Raw genomic sequence first — 6,044 nt, 5'->3', positions numbered from 1 at the left:
TCCCAGAGGTTTAAGGTAAGTTACAAGTTACCCTTTAAGGATATCAGGTTTCAGCTAAATGGCAATTCTGAATCTCCATGACTTGGTTTATGGACAATTTCAGGCCAATAAAGCCAAACCTCTCTAGCTATGGACATGCATGTTTCTGCCTTCTTATGACATCAACACAGCACAAGAGGAATGTGTCTGACATTTAGAAATGCAGAGTTTTAATACCCAACTGATCCATAAACATTAGGGGGTCTACAAAATAAGTATAAAGGTCACAACAATTAAGAAAAATCTTGCAATGTAATATAATTTATAATAAATGTAGAGGGGTTTGGCTTTATTGGCCTGAGTGTCTATTTAAGTCATTGACGTTCAGTATTGCCATTTAGCTGAAACACCTGATATCCTTAAAGGGTAATTTGCATATCCCATATTGCCTCTGATACAAGAGGTTTAAGGTATCACAGTGGAAAGTCTAGCTTTTGTTTACCAATTTCTGGTGTGACCTTTTTACTCTTGTTTTTGTTTTTACACAAAGGAGGAAATTCAGACATCATCTCCCCTTGCAAAAACAGTTCCTTCCTGTACTACTAGCACTGCCTTAACCTATATAGACAAGGTCAAAGCTAGAGGTGACTACAAGAGCTACCCATCTAATATTCAGTAAATTAGATTTCACTCCTTGCCTCCTAACCACCATCAGGATGTCTGATGTTTCAACATCCTCTACTTCCACACAACAGGCCACCCTAATACAAGGCAGATATACATTTGACATGCATATACAAAAGGTAAGAAAAATTTGAACTCTAGGGAAAGTCACCAACACACTTGTCAACTTTCCTCCCCACTATAGTGCTCCCATCCTTACAAACTAAGTTTTAAATTTATGAAACCTGAATAATGCTACGAAGTTAATAAATCTGCAGCACATACCACTTTCAGGACCCAAGTGTATAGCACTGAAAAGCCTAAATTGCTTAAAACACACATCACCTACAACATATCCAGCATACATCTGCCTGTTCAGCACTAACATTTTATAGCCATGTTCCTCAGTCATTGCGATCCAGTTTCTGAACATCTGTCTACAATTCAGGAAATCTGCTGGGCATAGTTTATCCCTGTTTATATCATCCCATCTTTTAAAAAAAAGACTTCCTAGCCAAAATCTGTCAGTTTTCACTCAAAAGCAGGATAAACTATCCCTAAATGTGAAGTACCTTTATATACTATCCAATTCCCTTCCCAGACTTTGTCCAAGTATACTATAAAGCCTATCCCCCCCCCCAATCCATATTGCAATTCCTATTTTATTAGGCCAACTTGCCTACGTCTCTCGTCTAAATTTCTCCAATTAGACAATTTTAATATGGTCTAATTTTAGAGCTGCAGATGTTTTTGAAGATTACAATCTTTAGTAATTAAGCTCATCAGGTCTTTGCAGAACATGGGCTTCTACTCAAATGTCAATACAACTGCACACAACTCCCATTTCATATGGCTCATGGAAATTTGAGATCTGTTGCAAAACATTGGGTACAAGTTGTTAGCCACTTGATGTTAATTCTTGCTTGATAGTATGCCAAGCATAGCAGTCTACCCTATTTAATACATTAGCAGAATTGAGACCACTCACTCCCACACAATCTGAAGTTTAGAAAAAGCCAATATAGAAATTGGCTACACTTTGTTAGACATACTTCATGTTGCATCTGTCCATAAGGGACTAGAAATTCGGCAGAAGTGAGATATCAGGTTTTAATAGTTGCACCAGTTGATTTCTCACTAGTAGAGTTGCAGTTGAGGTTATTGGGTAGTTTGCTTTGCCCTCTGACAGTACAGGATGGGGAGAAGTTAGGATAGTCAAGATATCTATGGTGGAGAAGTGAACTTGTATGAGGGTACTGACAATGCAAAGAATGAGAACATTGTTATGCAGGTCTATAGCAAGTAGACTGGTCACCCATGCTATTCCATTTTAATGGAGACTAAGTAAAAAAGGACAACACTGTCAAGAGCAACACTGGAGGGAACTCAACTCATGGTCAATAATCTAATATGCAAAATAACTTTGGCTGTGGATACAGCTCAACAGCTCTGTACAACTGATACAGATGCTAATATGTGGCAAAGAGGTAGTACTGTTTGAAGAAATTCAAGTGCAATCAAAATGTTTTATATTTTGGGTATTCAGCATGGCTACCTTTATATTGCTCAAAGGAGCCCTGGCCCCACCCAACTGACCTTGGTAGTACTGGGGCAGCTAGAGGCTTAAAGTGCAGTCTTGTTCTCTAGACTAATTCAGTCATGTGCAGACTTAATGACCAGTTCTTTATGCTTTCTGCCAGCAATTTACTTGCTAGCAGGGTTAAGGGGTAATGAATGATTGAACTGCTTCTAGAAATTTCCCTAGAGTGCCAAAAATATGAATGACATGACCAGACTTTGTATGCCAAATGTATGACTGCACTCCTGAGTAGTCATAATTTAAATTCCTTACCAGCAGCTTATCTGAAAACAATTCAGTGTTGGTTGTAGACAGATTGCCTTTTTCCTTTTCACTGTAGAAGGGATAGCATGCAGAAAGGAAGATGCATTGTTTTACCCCCAATTTTCATTGTTAGCCATTCTGAGGGGCCTAGTCAGCTATAAATTCAGAATTGGACAATGTAAATGAAATCAAATTGTGATGACTTTCATCGAAGTGCATCTAAAAATCTGAATTCTGACAAGTTTACATCTTGGACTTTTTTCCTGAAATGAATGCCATTAATTGGTTAATGCACAAATACCTTTAAATATATGTAGCATTTTACTAAGGTGTAAAATGCCTAGCACCAAGTGTAAAACGCCTAGCACCAAGTTGAACTTTATATTAAATTCATATGACTGAGGAGATCATGCATTTAGGAAAATGCATCTTCTGAAAGATCCCCTATGACAACTTTGAAATTCAGGATACAAGTACACAGCAGTCTAAGGATTCAGACATGAAATTAAGAAATCCAATTTGTAGTGAAGAGAAGTTTAAGGACTTAACTAATGACATTGTCGTAAGAAAAGGTGCAGGTGAAAGGAGATCAAAACTGAACTTTGAAGGGTTGAAAAGACAAAAGTTGAATAGCTCAATGGAATACAAAGCTAGATTGATGAGAAGTGTATGCTTGCAAATGTAAGACTGAATTTTGTAACTGACAGCAATACAAGCTTCCAGCATGGTCAGTTGTATACATTTACTTTTTCTGGGGTAAATACCTACAGGAAAATGGCTAGTTTAAAAATGGCTATAGATCACAACCAAGCCTAATTCAAGACATGTCTTTAGACAGGATAGTTTGCAATTTGAGACCAGGAAGACTTGACAAAGACAGGATTTTTGCCAGGTCAAAAATGCAGGTCAGACATTTGATGCATCTCTGATTAATGCTAGGAGCTAGGAGCTTAGTTAAATTTGCTACATTCTCACAAGATGTTGAACAATTACTGGAATCCAGTTCTGTCAGGGTATAAATTACTGAAACTGCTCAATTGTAAAATCCCACCAGGGAACCAATTACTCTTGCCAAGCTTTACTAGTTGGTGTACAGTGGCTCCAGTGATACTGCTACAGATATCAGATTGTATTGAAAACTGCACAAACTGGACCTAAAACACAGCAAGATGAAAACAGGGATATCAGTCAATTTAACTATGGAGTCAGACTGGGGACTGGTCTGAAAGGTAAAGGGGAGTAAATGTCACTTCCTTTCATGTTATGGAAAAGTTTTGAATTGAACTGGAAAGTTTGGACTTTATGCAGGCTAATGTTGTGAAGAGATGCACAGCTACAACAGAACCCCTACAGCATGCATACCCCCTCCAGCAAATAGGTACTGGTGCACTTAGTTTTCATGTTCTGTTTGTAAGCAAACAGAATTGATCACAAGTAAAATTCTAGGTTACAGTCTTGTCCCCACAGGGTTCTGTCCTAGGACCCCACTTTTTCAGATATTTTAATGTATTCTAGTCTGTATGCAGAATAGAGAAAATGGGTAAACAATTCCATTACAGATAGGCATGTCTGCAAAACACCGGTTCTATTTTGTTGGTTTTCAGAACTGGGGCCATGATAAAGAGGGATGGCTGGGGGCATTTGTATTGTGCCGCTAGAGGTGAAATTCTTGGACCGGCGCAAGACGAAAGCAAAAGCATTTGCAAAGAATGTTTTCATTAATCAAGAACGAAAGTCGGAGGTTCGAAGACGATCTGACCATAAATGATGCCGACTAGCGATCCGGGGGCGTTATTCCCATTACCCGCCGGGGAGCTTCCGGGAAACCAAAGTCTTTGGGTTCTGGGGGGAGTATGGTTGCAAAGCTGAAACTTAAAGGAATTGATGGAAGGGCACCACCAGGAGTGGAGCTTGCGGCTTAATTTGACTCAACACGGGAAACCTCACCCGGCCCGGACACGGAAAGGATTGACAGATTGATAGCTCTTTCTTGATTCTGTGGGTGGTGGTGCATGGCCATTCTTAGTTGGAGTGATTTGTCTGGTTAATTCCAATAACGAACGAGACTCCGCCATGCTAACTAGTTATGTGGCCCCGTGCGGTCGTCTCCAAGTGGCTTTCAGCCACACGAGATTGAGCAATAACAGGTCTGTGATGCCCTTAGATGTCCGGGGATGCACGCGTGCTACACTGAATGGATCAGCGTGTGTCTACCCTTGGCCGACAGGTCCGGGTAATCCGCTGAACTCCATTCGTGATAGGGACCGGAGATTGCAATTATTCCCCATGAACGAGAAATTCCCAGTAAGTGCGGGTCATAAGCTCGCGTTGATTAAGTCCCTGCCCTTTGTACACACTGCCCGTCGCTACTACAGATTGGATGGTTTAGTGAGGTCCTCGGATCAGCCCCGCTGGAGTCAGTCATGGCCCCGGCGGTGCACCAAGAAGACGATCAAACTTGACTATCTAGAGGAAGTAAAAGTCGTAACAAGGTTTCTGTAGGTGAACCTGTGGAAGGAACATTAATGCAGAGGGTCCTGGGATGGCACCATCCCCGGGTACCAGGGCCTCATGCTCTGCCGCCTGACCCTCCTCCAAGACGCTCTCATTCCCCCCCTCTGCATCCCCGTGGGAGGGAGAGGGTGGCGCGCCCCCTCGCCTCCCGGTGGCAGGAGGGAGGGGGGTCTGTCCACATGGTGGGAGGTGCGGGCGCCCCTCTGCCGCCACGAGGGGATGGTGGGGGGTGTGCACAGCCTGGCGGTGTGGTCTGCCGTGCACCCCGGAGGCGGCTGGCTCCCCGCGGGGGAGGGAGAGGGTGACGTCCCGACAGGGGGGCGGCGGCCTCCCCTCCGGCCGCACGGGGCCACCCCAGGAGTGGCACAACAGAGTCCTCTCCCCTCGATGTCGGTCACGGGTACCTGCGGAGGATGCCCCGCGTGGGGCGTCAGTTCAAAGACCTGGGAGGTCAGTGGTGCGGCCACGTGCCGGCCACGGTGGGATTCCCTGCTGTCTGGTGGCATGGGGCCAGTAACCCCAGTCTGGGTGCCCGCGACGACACCCGTGAAGCCTTGCGTGCTCGTCACGAGGTGCAACGCCGGGCGGTACCCCCGCGGATGAGAAGCAGTACGACTGAGCGGTGGATCACTCGGCTCATGCGTCGATGAAAAATGCAGCTAGCTGCGAGAACTAATGTGAATTGCAGGACACATTGATAGACACTTCGAACGCACTTTGCGGCCCTGGTTACTCCCAGGGCTTCGCCTGTGAGGGTCGTTGTGCCTTCCATCGCCCCCAGGGGGTTGTCCGGCCTCCGCAGAGGGCGCAGCCGGGGAGTAGAGGGAGCCCCACGGTGGGCCCCCCATCCCCCCAGGGAGAGACGTGGATGGAGGAGACTAGTCCCCCCCGCAGTCTGAGGATGGGAAGGGAGCGGGCACCCATCAGTCCCACCCCCCAGAGGTGGTCGGTGGTAGCGCCACTGGGCTGCCCTCCCAGGGCGGGTCCCGACATCCGCCCACCCAGTCCCCATACTCCGGGGCCGCGTCGGCCATCCTACTCCCGC

The 6,044-nt window shown here is 45.2% G+C and overlaps 1 pseudogene; it reads left to right on the top strand.

Moving 5' to 3' along the window:
- The first annotated feature begins 5,610 nt into the window (after nt 1-5,610).
- Nucleotides 5,611-5,758, top strand: LOC122793892 (annotated as a pseudogene).
- Nucleotides 5,759-6,044: the final 286 nt, after the last annotated feature.

The sequence above is a fragment of the Protopterus annectens genome, chromosome 2.part0, assembly GCF_019279795.1.
Source record: "Protopterus annectens isolate FY-2018-M chromosome 2.part0, PAN1.0, whole genome shotgun sequence".
NCBI classification, from domain to species: domain Eukaryota; kingdom Metazoa; phylum Chordata; order Ceratodontiformes; family Protopteridae; genus Protopterus; species Protopterus annectens.
The sequence above is the reverse complement of the archived record's forward strand: the minus strand, read 5'-3'. Positions and strand labels throughout refer to the sequence as shown.